This window comes from Euprymna scolopes, chromosome 6, assembly GCF_053919585.1.
Source record: "Euprymna scolopes isolate OS-2025 chromosome 6, ASM5391958v1, whole genome shotgun sequence".
Taxonomy (NCBI): domain Eukaryota; kingdom Metazoa; phylum Mollusca; class Cephalopoda; order Sepiida; family Sepiolidae; genus Euprymna; species Euprymna scolopes.
In genome coordinates, this window is record NC_136487.1 from 152,078,476 (window position 1) to 152,096,719 (window position 18,244).

Sequence of the window (18,244 nt, forward strand, 5' to 3'; positions counted from 1 at the left end):
CAAAGGCCTTTGATATGTCAAGAGCAATTGCCCTAGAAAGGTTGCCTCTGTCGAGAGATTCGCTAATCCTATGAGATATAACTGTAAGCACATCTGCTGTAGATCTAGCAGAACGAAAACCATATTGTGTGTCACTAAGAAGGTTATTTTTGCTGAGATAGTTGATTACTTCTCTATTTAACAGATTCCAGCAACTTACTCATGACGCACAGGAGACTTCTTGGCCTGTACTGAGAGGGGGATGAACGATCACCTGAATTCTTAAATACAGGGCATACTGATGAGATTTTCCAGGGTGATGGGAAGCAATTTTCCTTAAGACCACGTTTAAACAGTTTTGTAAGTATGGGTGCTAGTTTTTTGAGTACTATAATTGGAATACCGTCGGGGCCGGTTGCTTTACTGGAATCAAGGTTTTTGATTAGCTTGGCAACATCACGTACAGATATTTGTCTATCACATATTGTCTTTTTATTTTTTTTGAGGAGGGGTATTCAATTATAAAACTTGTACAACTTTTAACAGGTGCTTCTGCAGTTTAATTTACCGTTTTTCCGTAAGTAGCGCCCCCCCCCTCAATTTACCGTTTTCCCGTAAGTAATGCACTGACATATTCCGAGCAGAAGAACCGTTAAATTTTTTCACAAAAATTCTGTTCACATTGGGGAGGGAGGCGGGGAATGGGACAGGAGGGGGAGGTGGTGGTGGTGTGGCGGCCCCCTCTTTCTGTGCCAATCTAAACAGAAATCAAAATGAAATTTTTTAACCTGGCTGCATTGCTTCCGATTCTATCTAACATAGACAACTGTTTACGATGGCTAGCGGTACGTCAATTAATAAAAATACACTATGACGTGTTCATGTGGACAACAGTGCTGATTAAATGCGTATGGAACACTTAATGAACAGATGGTAAGAGATGGTTGAAAATCCTTGCATGAGAGTTCATTTTTTTTTTCCCGGTCATCTTACGCTGCAGCAAATTATCATTCTTTTATATTGTTCGTCTTATATGTCGCAGACAGCTATGACACAGCGCGAGACCAACATTGATAGCGGATACACACTAGTTGACTGGTGTAACTTTCTTTGGGAAGAATGTAAAACCTGGTGAGCTGAGCAATCCTTATGAAATTGGTGGTTTAAATACCAATGGAGACTCAATGGTCGTTGAAATTGATGAATCAAAGTACTTTCACAGAAAGTATCACGGAGGACTGTAAAGAGACGGCCATTGGGTATTTGTAGGGATAGAACGAAACACTAGAAAGTGCTTCCTTATTGCGGTACCTGACTGCTCGGCGGCTACACTAGAACCACTGATACGACAGCATATCTTGCCTGGTTCGCATATAATCTCTGAAGGGTTGCCAGCATATATAAACATCGAACAGATTGGAGATGGAATTTAACAACACTCGGTTATCATCCACCAGCCAAACTTTGTGGATCTGGATGATCCAGAAATCCACACTGAATACGTCGAGAACATGTGGATGTGTGCAAAAAACAAATTACGTAGACAGTTTGTACCGAAACCATTTCACATCCTGTCTCCACAAATTTGTTTTTCGCAATAGGTTTCATAACCAGGGTATGTTTCTTGATATGCTAACCATCATAGCTGATAATTATCCCCTATAATTATTTTGTTTTAATGATAATAAAAAAATGGTACCCATGAAGTCGTTGGCTCCCCGTTCGTAATATTTGATTTTAATTGTTTTTGCTGATTGTCGAAAAAAATGCATTTAGGAGAAAAACATTATGTGATGTACTTGCATGTCGTGGCAAAATTAGTATAAATTACAAAAAATGGTCCAAACAGAATTTTTCAAAGCGCATTTTTTCATTGTAAATAAACCCTTTACAAGATCGAAATCAGAAGGAGTCCTCGCCTAAATTGCTTTGCGCAGAATCTGGTGAAAATAAAGAATTGATTTTTCAGGTCAGCCTTTTTCTCCATATACTCAGTTTTTTTTTTCCATATACTCGGTCTTTTTTCCAAAATTAGGTCTAACCATTTTTCGTGATTTGTGAATTTATACTAATTTCAATATGACACATAAGTGCATAATGTTTTCCTTTCAAATGCCTTTGTCTGAAAATACACAATTGTGTTGAACAACACAGATCAAGAGGGCCAACAGGTTCACGTGTTCTATTTGTGTACATTGGCTCTAATTTATTGAATTAATATTAAATTAAATCTAACGTTTTATTAAATTCTAATTAAAAAAAACAAAAAAAATAAAACAGACACAAAAAATCATGATCCCATGAAACTTAAAAAAAAAAAAATAATAATAATGGAATCTTTCTGCCAAACGTTGGGGAATCTTTCTGCCAAACTCAAATGTTTATGAAATTCTGAACGGAACCTTTTATTTAATCCACGAGAGTTGTATGGTCTTGTTCTATCAGCCATGGCTGGATGGAAGTACTAAGTAAATCAGCAGTTATATTTTTAGTGTCGTCCACACTGAGGACAGAACCTTCAACCTCCAGAAGAGTGTAACTTACAACTGAATTTTACATTCTTTATTTATTCTCCTTGGCAGTCTAAAACAAAAATCTCAATAATTGTGTGAGAGCACGTGTTCGCCTGCTGGACAATGATTGTTGACTTTAATGTTGTGTGCTGTGGATTTCTACTTTTTCATCTTCTCTTATGGCCGTGTCATTACTTCACATATTGGCAGCTGCCAGGAGGTGTGCAATGGCTCACGAGTCTAAAAATAAAATAAAACACACACACAAAAAAAAAAACACCAACTCCAGCACATTCTACAAATATCGGTTTGGCTCTGGGTGTGTGTGTGAAACTATAGTGGGGAAACAATGCTCTAATCACTAACGTTCACATCTACATACTCTTCTGCCGAGGCCACGTTTGCCATTTGATGTCAACTGCTCTCAATCTGCTCTGAGCCACAACCTGCATCCCACTATGCTAAACTGGCAACTGTTCTTCACTGTTGCAAACCCAAGACTGTCTGTACATTGCTCTTAACTGCTGTAAACTGTCGCAAACTCCCTGCCATTCCTAAAAGTGACCGTAACCTAACTCTAACCATATTGACATCCTTTATCTCAATTAATATCACACTTCGATTAACAATCCTATTTCATCTTTCTTTTGTGTGCCTTGGTGAACAACTTTCTATATTCTTGTTTTGCTGATAAACTTATTTCCTCTATTTTGTTATATTGTTTTCCACTTTTTAAAATTTTTACTTCTTAACATTTGGGTGGGGGAGGGGGAGACGTCGATGGTATCACAATCGACATTAATCTGAATTACCGCTGGCTATTTTATGTTGATTAAACTTTGATACAAATTAATAATAGCAATTCAAACAGTCTACTCTATTTAAAAACGAAAATGTGAATCATTGTTTATTTTCTTCTAACAAATCTCTTTCCTACAGGAAAGACGTTGCTATCCTATCTTTGCTCTATCGTTATTTTTATGGCAAGTGCTCGTCTGAGCTCCAATCTATGGTCACCTTTTGCCTAACACTCACAAAAAACACTCGCCTAACTAAGCCACTATCAATAATTTCACCCACTCTCTATCTATACCTAAACCTAAACTCGGATTCAACAAACAAAGCTTCTTTTCTAGAATTGCCTGCCTGTGGAACTCTATTCTGCTGGCCTACTTTCCAGCTGACTACAATATGGTCGTCTTCAAGTCCAACATAAACAAGTTCTTGCATCCCCTTAAATAAGCAAATTATACCAAATGTCCACTACTAACGATTACTATGCTATTATCCTTATGACTACCATACACTCATTAACCTTTATCCTCGAGTGACCTCCGGGCCTTGATAAGTGATGATTCCATTGTTAAAAAAACAAAAAAAAAAGAAAAGCATTTTTTCTCCATTTGATGAAATCACAATTATAGAAGCAGCTGTTTTAAGTGAACAAAGCAGACACAGTCATATTGGATAACCCCACCTAACCTGCCTCCTGTGAACATCGATTATCAAATATCACCAATAATTGCTTGCATTTGATTTTTAGAGCAACAACTACTTAATAGATTTTATTTTTTTTTATTTGCGAACAAAAAAAATTTTTCTATTTGTTGTCTTATTGAAAACCATCATTGATCACAATTTTTTTTTTTTTTTTTTTTTTCTTTGTGAAAAATATTTTAAATACGGGAATGCGATTTGTAACACTATCGGTAGAAGAGGGATGCAAAACGATGTTTTCTTAGGGTTGTAGATGCATAAGATAGACAAGGTTCTTTTATCTTTATATTTAATTTATTTCGTTTAAAGAAAAAATTACAATTAAAAAAAATTCCAATATAAAATTAAAACATTTAAAAAAGTAAATTCTCCAAAAGACAAAACAAATTTAGGCACAAGGCCCTATAGGCCAAGGTTCTTTTATCTTTGGTATATAATTCAGGCTTCTTCTTCTTCTTCTTCTTCTTCTTCTTCTTCTTCTTCTTCAAGTGTTCGGTCTGTTCTTGCAAACATCAACACTCATGGCTCTCCATTCTTCCCTGTTCTCAGTTTCTCTCATGAGCTCGTTGTTGGTGCCCTCATTATTCGTTGCAAATTTGTTTAAAATGTCTGTGAATTTTGTGCGTTGCCTTCCTCTGCTCTTGTTTACGCATATTTTGCCATTCCACAAGTTTCTCTATTCCATCAGCCCTGATTATATGACCGAAAAATTTGAGCTGTTTTTCTCTGATGTTATTCAGAAGAGATCTCTTGTATCCAGCCATGTCCATTACTAATTGCATTTGTTTTTCTTTTTGTCCATGAGACTCTCATCATGATTCTCCTGCTAACAAGTGAAAAAACTGAAAACTAAATAAAAGCAGAACAAACAAGACGCAAAATATTTACAAAGTTACAAACTTTGGGAAGATATGCAGTTTAGGTTGTAAAGATAGCCTCTAACCCCTGCATGACGAAAAGGGCACAACTTTGGAGATTACACTGATCAACACGCTCAATAAAAAAAGAATTTTAATTTCATTTGATTTTTTTTTTTTTTTTTCTGCCCATTTTTTTTATTTCTAATTTTTTTCCCCCCATTTTATTTATTCTTAGATTTTTATTTTTTGCCTAAAAAATGAAAATTTATATTATGGCTCGAGTAATCAGGAAATTAAGTGGACCTTTTCTTATTTATCTAGTTTATTATTATCTGATGGATAGGTGGCCTACGAAGGTCTCGAACAGTTTGAGAATGGGATATTCGATTATGACAAAGAGGTCCATGAAAACTTCTGTGGATCCAGTTAACCTGTCTATCCATACACAAACAATTGAAGGTTTATGGGCCGCATGACATAGTGGATAGAGACGTTGAATCTCTACAGTTCCAGGTGAGCATTCTCTGAAGATGGCGGTTTCAGTCCTACCCAAAGCAGGCTAGAGGAATAGTTGGCCGAAATGTCATAAAACAACAACTATGAGGATAACAGTCCGCAAAGAAATAAAATAAATACATAAATTACTCATCTCAAAGGATTCCAAAAATATAAAAATGATTTTCTTCATAAAAAATAAAATTACTTGATCAAATTATATAATTTATGGAGTATATTTTCGTCATGGGTACATACATCATATAGAATTTGCTTCATTTTTTATTTTTAATACAGGGGAGAATTCTTGACATGAACCTGCATATGTCATCTATGTCTTCAGACTATCATATGACTCCCCCACCCCGGAAGAAGAGGGTGGACCTGTAAATTCACCAATTCACTCTTGTCCGTTCATCCGTCTGCACTTTTCTCAATAACTAATACTTGGAATTTTTTTTTAATTTTGCACAAACATTAAACAAATATCTAAACATTGGCCAAAAACATTAATTCTTTCACCCTCAACTGAGCACTTTTCTACAGGGAGGAGTTGATTTTTTTTTTTTTTTTTTTTTTTTTTTTGCCGACATTTTAGCAAGTCATCGTCACTGTTGGATTGACTTCAGTTAATTTCAACGCTTTTGACTTCCGGTCGCATCATGGAGACATCGGCTAAGACGTCAGATTTTCTTTCACTTTATTTTCCTCCTTCGCGCTACGGGTTTGAGCCTGCCTGCCTACTACCACTTTTTTTTTTCTTTTGCTCAACACACACTTCCAAACGCTCGGGCAATTCCGGGCACCCAGGCTAGTGTTAAATAATAATGAATAATAAATGGGAAACATGAAAAAAATCAAATATAATACCAATAATTGTAGGAGCACTAGGAACAGTCCTGAAAAACTTGGTTAACAAGATTAAAAGAAATTGGAATCAAGAGGCAAACTGAAACTATGCAGCAGACGATACTGCTGAAAACAGTTGAAATCTTAAGGAAAATCATTGAGTGCAGAAACTTACATAAACTACAAACACTGACTACATGAAAAAACTGCAACTGAAGTAAAACAAAAAAGATAGAAAAAACATATGAACCCGAGAAAACTGAAACTGCAAGAAATCTTATAAACAAAAGAAAAATAAAATAAAAATTGGCCATGATTGATACCATAAAATATAGGCATGAAGTGTCAAGGAGGAGGGTTAAAATGTTTTTGATTACTTATGAAGGTATAACTCCAATGATTTTGACGATCGTTTTTATAACCACGGTTATGACAATCAACCAATCAGAAGCTTCAAACCTTATTAAAAAAAAATACCGAATTTTAGATTCAATTCAATTCGCTGTCAACCTCTGTTTTGAAACGACTGAATCGTAACTGCATTGATTCTTTGTTGCCATCTTTGTTACTAAGAATTGCTCAACACTTGAGATCGTGACTGCATTGATTCCTCGCTGATTTGATTTACTGCCGCCATCTTTGTTCAACATAATCTCAACACTTAACAAGTAGGGAAAGTATCAAAGCAGGAAAGTACTAACTAGACCTCCACTGAATGAGTGTGAAGAGTACTGGGACCTTGGGGAGGCTTATTGCAACCCAAATTCCAGTGAAGACCAATAGTCGTTGTCAGAGAGAAGTCAATCGTAAATATCGGTTGCAATAATGCAACGTCGTTCACAAATGTTATCGAAAGAGGTGGAGAGTACTGAAAATTTGGGGAGACTTGTTGTCACCTAGATTCCAGGGAACACCACCGGTAGTTGTCAGTGAGTAATCTCTGATGACCAGTGTGAAAACTCTTAGTGAGTACTAATAATAATAATCTATTATATAAAGTGAACTTTGTCTGTGTGTGAGTTCGTTCCTTATAAATTCAAAAAAGGGTGGGCCCATTTTTATGAAATTTCACACAAAGGTACTTTATGTACCTGGCAGTATTCTTGGATAGGTTTTGTATCAGAATGTCTTTGATAAGTATCGATGATCAAACTAATTCGATGAAAGATTTTGACCAAAGTTAACATTTTTATACAGCGTAACATCTGTGCATTTGAGAAGCTTTATTGCCACACAAGCCGAAAGGCCCGACATATAAAATCAACAGTAGGTTCTTTGATATGACAGGAGTGCATTCAAAATGAATGTTTCTGTCTAAATCACAACTACACCATGATACTTGACTTTTTTACTTTAAACTTAGGTTCAAGTCATATGACAGGGGCATGTTTGGAATAAATGTTTCTGTTTAAGACACAATTGAAGCATGATACTTGACTTTTGCATTTTAAACTTTAATTGAAGCTATTATATATAAATTTATATACAAGTATATAAAATAATTTTATAAAATGAAGACTAGGTTCTCTACAGTGCAATGTAGACTACAATGTATTGCGGACTAAGTTACTGCATGGAGGCATGTGAAACTCCCTCCCGGTGCATCGGGATGGGTCCTCAACTAGAGTAGGTAATTAATAAATTTGATTGAAAATTGAGCAATTTCACTGATTTCGATGGGAGTGTGAAACATTCGTTGATCACCATTCAATCCCGGTAAACATTGGGTCTCCCTACTAGTAATTAATAGGGCTGTGACAACAGCATATTCTTTTGTTTTGACTGTTGAGTATATATCCATTAATATCTCATATGTTTTTATATAGACTGATGTGGTTCTCGGTTGATTGACTGTCTTATTGTGTCGGATATATATATACTTGAGTCAAAAGAATGAAAAGAATATCCTGTTGTCACAGTCTTAGTAATTAATACATAGAATTATTAATTTAAAGCATTTATGCCACCATGGATTTAACAGATTATGAAACCCAAACCTGTTATTTAAACTATTTTAAAATGGAAAGATAATTTGGGAGGCTGAAAATGTACACATGGCCACCAGAGATTTAGCCAGGTTAGTTAAAGTAAAGTAGTTAAAAATTAGTCCTGTCCTGACTTTCACAAAAAACGCTCGTCTAGCTGAAGCCACTATCAATAATTTCCCCCACTCTTTATCTGTCCCTAAACCTAAACGTACATTCCATGAACAAAGCTTCTTTCTTAGAACTGCATGCCTGTGGAACTCTGGTCCGTTTTCCTGCTTTTCAACTGACTACAATATGGTTGTCTTCAAGTCCAATGTGAACAAATTCTTAAGTAATCTAATTTACCAAATTTCCATTACTAAATATGACTACAACATATTCCCCTTAACCGCTGTACACTCATTAACCCTTATTAAGGCCCGGAGGCCACTCGAGGATAAGTGGTGACTCCTTTGTTAAAAAAGAAAGTTAAAGTAGTCTTATCACAATATTTTTTATTTTAATAGTTTTTGACCAAATATTTTCAGAATATTTATTTGAAGACTGCATTTAAACTGGATACGTGTTTTCTTCTTTATAACATCTCTCTCTCACAGACGTGATGTTGCTAGTCTCAGTCTTTTCTACAAATACTATTATGGCATGTGTTCTTCAGAATTGTCTATTCCCTGCTTCCTTTGTTCCAGCTCGTTTGACTTGTTGGTCTTGTGGTTTTCATCTATTTGCTGTTTTGATACTTCATTGTAGTACAGCTTTTTATTCCAGTAGCTTCTTTTGAAAAACTTCACACTTGTGTAACTCTCTTCCCACTGACTGTTTTCCTCCTGCATATAACCTTACTCTTTTCAAGAATAAAGCATCTCCTGTCTTTGCAATAATTATCTTTTGTTCCTGTTAGCTCCTTACATCAAAAGGCTTTGCGCCTTGTCCAGAGCGGTAAAAAAAATATAAATAACACTGAGGAATGTTTTTTAGACTGTTAAAATAGGAAAAAGTTATAATCCATTTACTTAGAATGAGTGCGTTATGCCAAATTGATGGTTGAATATGTTTAATCATCATTAGTCGCATCTTCCGCTTGGTGTGGATTGCGAACCCACGTGACTTATTTTTCAAGATTCATTCCGATCTAGAACAAGTTGGTTGATGGACGCACAACTGTTAAGAGATGTCCAATCAAAAACATTGTCTCTCCACCTTGGCTTTCCTCTGCCTCTGTTTCCTTCTAACATATTCTCAAAGCATAACTTTGATAGGCCAGTGGTTGGTCGTTTGACATGGCGAAAAACTTTAAAAGTTTTACTTTTGAGTTTATCAAAAAGATAGGGTAGGGAAGTAGTTTGGCGGAGGATGGTTATTTTTTTTTCCGATCAGGCGATGTTCCGTAATGAAACGCATTACATGATTTTGAAACGCCTCAATGCGATTGGTTAGTTGTTTAATCCATGTGATAAAATCAAGGCCATATAAAACTACTGGAACAACATAAATAAACCTTTATTTTAACAGTTATCGCTACCCTTTTTGATTTTAAAATGGTGCTGTGTTTTTGGAAAGCCGCTCAACCCAGCTCGATTCTGTGTTTCAATGTCGTCTCGTGATCATTGGAGAAAGTCAGTTTATGCCTTAAATAAATGAATTTACAGGTCACCCAATTCATTTATTTAGGAATATGGTTAAAGTTGTGCTTATTTTTGCATTAAACACTAATCCTTATTAATCTTTTACGGTGCATAGAATGAGCACCATAATACTTAGTTCGCTGCACCTTATCATCACAAAGATACATGCAAAATTTCAGCCAGATCGGCCCAGTAGTTTCAGAGAAAAAGTGGAACAAACAGATGTACAGACTAAGAGAAATATAATATAGATTTTCTCGATTATGTAAATAAATTAGATATTTGCTGTTGATGTAATAATTACTTCCCTCACAACATGCTCAGCTAAATCAATATGATTACACAAAGAAAACGAAAACAACATTTTTTGTCCTGTTTAAGTGTTGCATATTAGTTCTTTCCACAACAGACAAATGGAAAAACATGGTAGAAATTATGTATCGCAAAGCTAAGAACTTTTAGTTGTAGGATAATTAGTTTCAAAGAACGCCAGGATAAAGAAAATCACAATTGTACCTGGCTGCATCTGGCTGAAATAGAATATTGAACAAGAAAAAGGAGTCGCCATCTTCCATGAATAACACAAAGCTCCTCTACTAAAGTATGAATTTCCTTTTACTTAAAGGAAACTGTTAGGACGATAGAACTAATGATCAAAGTGAGCTAACCCCTTTTCTGTTTCAGGTGGAGTTACTGTAACAAAGACACAAACACGCATGTAGCAGAAGTGACATCTCGACATATGTAAATGACCAAGCCATGGTTGATATTACAGCAAAGGGAAAGAAAAGGAGAGATTTGGAACCACGTGTCAGCAACAGTGATTTGAAAGCATGTGTCGGAGGAACTTTTTAAAATGAAATGCAAGATAAACTTTTAACAAAAAATGGTCGAATGACCATGTGCCATGGGGCAAGACATAGACATAGCAGCTGGTTGTAGCTGCAGACTGGGAAACAGGGTAATTGACCGGAACAAAATGCAGAGATGCGCTCATGTTGTTGCTGGCTTGAAAAATTACTTGTCCATGGTTTGATGATAAAACGACCATTAATAAATGCCTTTTCTTACAACTGAAAAATTCTAGTCGAATTTCTTCCTTTGTTTCATTTGCGACCATCTCTGCATTAGTGATGAGATGATTCCAATATTTTTTCCCCGATTCTGATACAATTACTGATTCCACACTAAATTCCTGATTCTTCATAAATCACTAAATATTTAACCAGAAGTTATTTTTTTTCCAATTGCTGTAAAAAAAACCAAAAGAAAACAAAAACATGTTAAATATGTAAAAATACACTTGTGGGAAGTGGGTGATCTATGGATTTTAGCATTACTGGTCGTTTAAAATCAATAAATATTTATTGCTTTATTATTACTATCAACAGTGGAAGGTTTTGTTTTAAACAGAATCAGATTAAAAAAAATGATAATTAGAAGAATCGCTTTGGCATTGGAAAATATGCACAAATTTTTCAGATTCTGATACCCCAAAAAGTTCCGATTTTTCCGATTAATCGTCTCAACATGACTCTGCATAAAACGTGTTGGATCCGAGTGAAAATGTAACGGCCATATTACATTACTTCCTCCTTATAACTCTGTTATGTGAGTTTTTGCATAGAAACATGAGAACAGGATGAGAGATTCTATTATAAAAGTAACTTTGAATACGAGTAAATGAAGATAGAGAAATATTACTTTTGTCCGTAATAGTTGTGACACACAAACTCCAGTAATACCGGACTAAGACTGATAGATGTAATTTGTATCATTCTATGTGTTGCCAACGTGTAAATAAAATGTTTACTTCAAGTCAGCTGTGAGTATCTTCATTTCTTCCACTATTTTCTGTCACATTGAATCTTTCACTGAAGCTGCGGTCAGTATGGACTTCAAGGCTAACTGACAAACTGAAAAGGCAGTTCTTCAGAGCAGTGGGTGAGCCTGTCTTTGTTTATGGTGCTACAACCTGGAGACTCACCAAAAGATTGGCAAGAAAGCTAGACGACATGTACACTCGTATGTTTTGAACAGTATTAAATATATCTTGGCAAGATCATCCCACAAACCAGCAACTTTATGGCAACCTACCTGCCATGTCTATGATTTTGCCAGTCACTGCCAGAGGAGCAAGCAAGAGCTGGTAAGAAATGTATTGGTGTGGACTCCACGGATACATGAGCATAGGATGACTTAGATCCACGTACATTCAGCAAATTGCACATGACCCCAACTATGATCCTGAAGATCAGCTGATGGAAGGCAGGGAAGTCTAAAAAGAGCCATATTGATCTGGGCAAGGAGCCTGATTAGATAGATTTTCTGTCATTCATGTGCTACACACATGAATTCATCTTCGGGCAATAATAGTTATAATATGCCAACACTCCCATTCATCACAGGAACACTAGAAAATAATTTTTGGATATATTCATTACTGTGACATGACTATTAAGGAGAGACCATTAGTTTGCCTTGAAATTCAATATTAAAAAATGTTTAATTTCGCTATTATAGAGTAGTTTCACCCAAAAATGGAATTAAAGGTTCCCGGCCAACGCCGGGCAAGTTCAGCTAGTAAAACGTTCACTTTTGTAAAGTGTTTTTGTAAAACTGCATATTGTCTGCTAATTTTAGGTTCGACGTTCTGAGGTTGGTAATTATTTCATTTTGTAAAAATGAACAAACAAATAACTTCTATCCGCCAACTTGAGTAAACAAACGTTGTTTATTGAAATTGATTGTTTTTATTTTCATGACGCATATTTTCATTTGTGGAAATAGCAACTTGTTGCAGCGCTATACAAATGATTCACCATTAATTTGTTTTTAAACAACCAGAGGACAAATCAGGCGAGAAATAAATCTATATTTAGTACACTTGTCACAAATTTTATCTGTCTTCCAAATAAATCCAATGTTGATGTAACCCATATAAAAAAAGCAACGTGGAAGGGGGGGGGCATCTAATCTATTATAATACTGAAGCTGAGTTTATAGAGGCTTAGTCTTCGTATAAACTATAAGATCAAATCTTATAATAATTTTTAACAAAAGGGTCGTCAAAGTAAAAGAAAACAATGCCCTTTTAATAAGGTTACAAAAGCGATTTCTTTTGTGCTTCTCTAAGAAAGCATCCATATCTATTTATGATTGCAATTTGTGGAATGGTCGAAGCCGTTTCTGATTTGAAAGCCATGTAAAAAGGCAGATGACATTGAAGCATATAAGGCAAAATTATAGGAGCTAATCTTCACATGGACTGTGAGACCAATTCCTATAATATTTGGGTGAAACTAAGCAATAAATAGCAAAATTCAGAAAACGAAAAATCGATTAAAAAAAAAAAACCCAAAGATATCTACTTTTTGTGTCAATTTCTACTAAAAGCAATATGTACTTGATTGGCATGTTATCGTAAAAATATTTCTTTAGGAAAATGCGAAATAATAAGGGACATAACTCGGTTATGCTAAAAACAAGGCAAAACAATTTATTTAAAAAAAAATTGGCAATAGTTGGACGCTATTTACCTCCCTTTGGAACTCTTCAGTGTTTTTTGTTTTATTTTTAGTTAAACATGTTATTTTCACTAATTTTCGTCAAAAAATGTTTTTATTTTTTTCTACCTTACTGTTTTTTAAATAATTTTTTAAAATATTTATTACAGTTATTACATGACAGTTAAATAGAAACCATGGGTTTTCCTTGAAATTTAATATTAAAGATTTCGAATTTTGCTATGATAGTGTAGTTGCACCAATATTTATAACAAAAAGGATATTTTTTTTATACATAGGAGTCACCACTTATCAAGGCTCAGAGGCCATTCGAGGATAAGGTTTATTGAGTGTACAGTAATCAATGGGATAATATCATAGTAATCATTAGTATTGGAGATTTGGTAGATTGGATTACTTAAGGGGGCGGTAATAACATTTTAAAGTGCTTAACATTATTCTGGCATCCCTAAATTAAAATGGTTAAAGTCTCTCCTGGAGTGGCACTGGTTCATTCTTTTGGCATCTGACTTCACGTATGCGTTCTCAGTTGCTTTTTAAAATTCTTTTTCTTCAGCATTTTGTTTATTGGTTTTTGTCACGTTTTGATGCATCAATGGGTCATCAAATGAAAAGAAAACAAAACATTTTCATAAACAAGTACTTTAGGAATTTATGTCCCTTTACTGATTGGCTGTTAGTTTGTCCCTTTAAGACTTTATTGATTAGTCAACAGTAATCCAATCCTTGCTCCCTTAAAGATTATGTGAGTGAACCTATAAAAACCCACGACACTCGCTCTTTTCCGGTATTTATTGCCTTCCCACCACAGGAAAATGTGAAACAAGGTCAGAAGTTGGGGAGAGTCAAGTCAACACCTCCTAAAGAAGAAGCACTGTGACCTTTTAAAAATTGCCTTGGCATTCTCTGGTCAAGGTGTGTCAGGCAGTAAGCACTACACTTACTTCACTCCAAACAGAAGAGACAAAGTATGGGAGGGTGAACCTCCTAGGATTACTCAGAACAAATACTTCAGCCCAACAAATAAAAGTTCACCAAAATGGCTCGGTTTCTGCCAGACTGATTATTTCGATAAAAACGTTGACTGGTATATCACTGCAATCACAACCGAATGACCCCATTCATTTCAACCCAGTAGGACAAAGGGCGTCGCCTCTGTAATAAAAGCCCTCTATGGCAGACCCTGTCCCTCTCACTTCTTCCTGCCACTTCCTTGTTAATTATCATCTTAGATAAGATTTATACAGTAGTTAAAATTTAGCCAATTATTCTCATATGTGCTGACGTCTTATACCGTAGTCTAATCCCCAAAATAATTTTGTGGAATTAATGAAATTCACCACAATGTCTGTCAAATTCAGTTTTAATGAGATTATGTACAGGCATGTCGATGGTGTTTCTATGGGTTCTCTTTTAAGACTGGCTTTGGCTAATATTTTTGTTTGTTATCTGTTTTTCAAAAACCAGCCCTTTACTTCCGTTACGTTGCCGACACTTTCTGGTTGTTCAACAATGAGATGGAAGTGGATGCTCCTCAGGTTTACATTAGATAAGGAAGCCAATTCTCTTTCATTTCTGGATGTACTAATTTCTAAAGCTTCCTCTGGGTTTATCACTATAGTCTATTGTTAACATATGTTTACTGGTCTTTACACACGTTGGGATTGTTTTTGTCCCACAAAACAAAACCTCACTTTAATTGATACCAATAGAGTCTTAATGATTGGTTCGAAGACTTGACTAGATGAAATTAAGTGTTTACTAATACCCTCTACAGCAATTGTTATCCTTTAAACATTGTTGAAACTCTACTATTATGTAAAAGTCACTTTGTGTGTGTCTGTGAGTGAGTTCCTCATAGGTTCCGAAACGGCTGAGTCTATCTTTTGCAAATTTCACACAATGGTAATTTATATTTCTGGCAGTGTTTTACATGTTTTGTACAGAAATTCATTTGATAAGTATTGAAAATTGAAAAAAATCCTATCTTAAAAATAGTCTTTCTTCTTCTCTTACAGATAAAAAAATTTTATAGGGGAATATTTTACGTTAAGTGTAATCTTAGCCGGTGTAACATAAAATATTCCCCTGAAAAAATTCTTTTTTTCTCTATAAGAGAAGAAAGACTATTTTTAAGATTGTCAAGCCCAAATATCAGCTGACATGATATTGTAAACAAACACAGATGGAATTGGATGAACATTATCATTATTATTTAAAAGAAATTTTTTGCGAATTAATCCACCTGTTACATGATAAAAGGGCTGTCCCCTTTTCATGTAAGTAAAAAAAAAATAGGGAATTAGTTAAATGTAAATATGAAATAGGATAGTCAAGGATTCGAACTTGCGAAGCTAGATTTGGAATCGAAAATTCCAATCATAAGTTAAAATAAATACAGAACGTTATTGAAATAAGGAATTGCAATTGTTTAGCTTACATATCTGTATATGGAAAAGGAATGTAATAATGAAATTTGTTTCTGTTAAGGAATTTAATCGTCAATTGAAATTGTAAACATATTTTGTAAAAATGTTATTTGAAAAATAGGTTACTGAACTCGGGGTCATGTCAAGTTTGGCAACGTGACACATGTCACCAACGTGCTTATGAGCACGTTTAATCATGCGATGACGTGACGAGTTCTCAATAAAGGTAGAGTTTTTAGATGCAGTCTGGGAGTCTGGGAGAAGAGTTGGAGAGAAGCAGAGAGATTCAGACCGATTCTCCGTTAGAATCAAGACACCCTCTAGAAGTGAGAGGATTTTAGAAATAACCATGTAAAGAAACTTTGAATTCCTCATGCGAAATCATGGACCGGTCATGAAATAAAGGACGTCATCATCTTTGTGTATCTGTGTCTTCTGTGTTCATCATTACAACGAGAAAGGTAACGTGTTTATATTATATGCACAACTGTCAAAACATAAATTTTTTTTTTTTTTTACTCAGTGATCACCACTTATCAAGGCCCGGAAGCCACTCAGGGATAAGAGTTATTGCAAGTACATTACGTTAGTGTGGAGATTTGATGAAGTGTTTACTTAAGGGGGCGGTTCATTAGGAATTTGTTAACATTGGACTTGAAGACATCCAAGTTGTAGTCTGGTGGGAAGCAGGGAGACGGAACAGAGTTCCACAGGCGTGCAGTTCTAAGGAAGAAGCTTTGTTCATGGAATCCGCGTTTTGATTTAGGCACAGATATAGAGTGGGGGAAATTTTTCACAGTGGATTCAGCTAGACGGGTGTTTTTCGTGAAAAATTAGCGCACTATCTCTCGGTCTATCTATCAAGATATTCATAAATCTCCTCTCATTGAATTGGTTCTCTTGTAGTAACATGTACACTGTCTATTATATATATACATAACTGTCTCTCTCTTTATATATACCTGTTTATCTCTCCAATATGCTATCTCTTACAGCATGAACATCTTAAGACATATGAACACTCAACATGAACACTCCTAAGACTCTAATCTCTCACTAAGACTCTCCTAAGACAAACAACAATACAGAATATACGTCGTCTTAATACCACCAGTATAAAACATATCCATATTTAGTACCTTCTAATAATAACACCCACCACGTAACACACCAAGCAAATTATTCCTCATATCATAATATATAATATTCAATAGAGAATTGATTCTATAATAATACATATACAATCTGCATAAATTAAAATATCATGTTTAAGCATATTGTATGATCGGGTAATGCTTGGCGTCCAGTTAGTCTAGAATAAAAAAAAAATTCAAATTTTTATAAAATTTGAAAAGATTTCAGTTAACAGACGTCCTATTTACCTTCATTTATCTTGACTACGTAACATAAGTGACAGATTTGCCAAACAAACTTTGCTGTTTGAACAACAATGTTATTTAGCATCGAATCTAAATGCTGTTTTTTTTCTACTAAATCTATTTTGTGTTCAGTTTGAAAAGATGTTTACCCCCTCACGACCACCACCGCTAATTATATCATTTATTTAAATGAAGTTGCAGTTTACACTATATTGGGAGGAGGTCACAAAGATTGGACATTACGGTAAAACAAGATTAAAAAAAAAAATTAAACATGCAAATTATTTACCTTCAGATTTTTGAATACCTATGATTCGTCCATTAGTGAACACCTTATAAATAACCTGATTTTACTGTTGATTTATTATTCTTCATTCTAAGTAAGTTGTACTTGCTCATCTTTTCATCTGAAGCTTCATAGAAAACTTTGGGACCTTCTGTTTGTAAACAATAAGAAAATTTCCTTGAACTTAATGTGATTTCTGAATGGTTGGATCATTCTACTGCTCCAGAGGATATCTCCTTCCTGACTCGATCTTCTACTTGTATAAGAGCCAAGTACGTCCTATAATGAAGTTCTGTTGCCACATCAAAAAAAAAAAAGAGGTTGCTGTTATATAGTCACAATACCAAAAAGTGTATATGTTAGCTGGCGGGGTATCAAAGTGTTTATATTACATAGCTGGGGAGGGGGTATGATAGAAGTTTCATACCTTTATTCGTCTTCAACTGTTGCTGAGTGTTGTGATGATGTAATGCATACGAACACAATGAGACGTACCCGAAATTTTTCTTTACATGCGTGATTCTGAGGAACCACAGGACAACAATTTATATTTTATACATACCAACACCTTTACACACACCTTCACTTTTTTTTCTGCTTTTGCGTCACGGGTTTAAACCTGCCTGCCTACTACAACTTTTTTTATTTTTTTGCTGCTCAACACACACCTCCAAAGACCCGGGCAACGCCAGGCACCCAGGCTATTTTTTGTCTAACAGTTACTTTTCTGTAAATCCTTCTGTAAATGCATGTTTGCTAACTCCATTTTTCAGAAAGTTTTTTTTTTTTTTATCAAATCCAACCAATGAAGATTTATCGT

General features: G+C 35.0%; 1 protein-coding gene across 15 annotated transcripts in view; it reads left to right on the forward strand.

The window, feature by feature from the left end:
- LOC145278055 (AMP deaminase 2-like) overlaps window positions 1–18,244 on the forward strand; it is a 420,622-nt gene that overhangs the window by 13,731 nt on the left and 388,647 nt on the right. Inside the window, exon 1 of one of the 15 annotated variants that reach the window (XM_080130299.1) lies at window positions 190–339. The exons of the other annotated variants lie outside the window; for them this stretch is intronic. The gene's annotated coding sequence lies outside the window, so the exon portion shown is untranslated. Of the gene's footprint in view, window positions 1–189; window positions 340–18,244 lie in introns of those variants that run through there. 15 annotated transcript variants of the gene reach the window in all.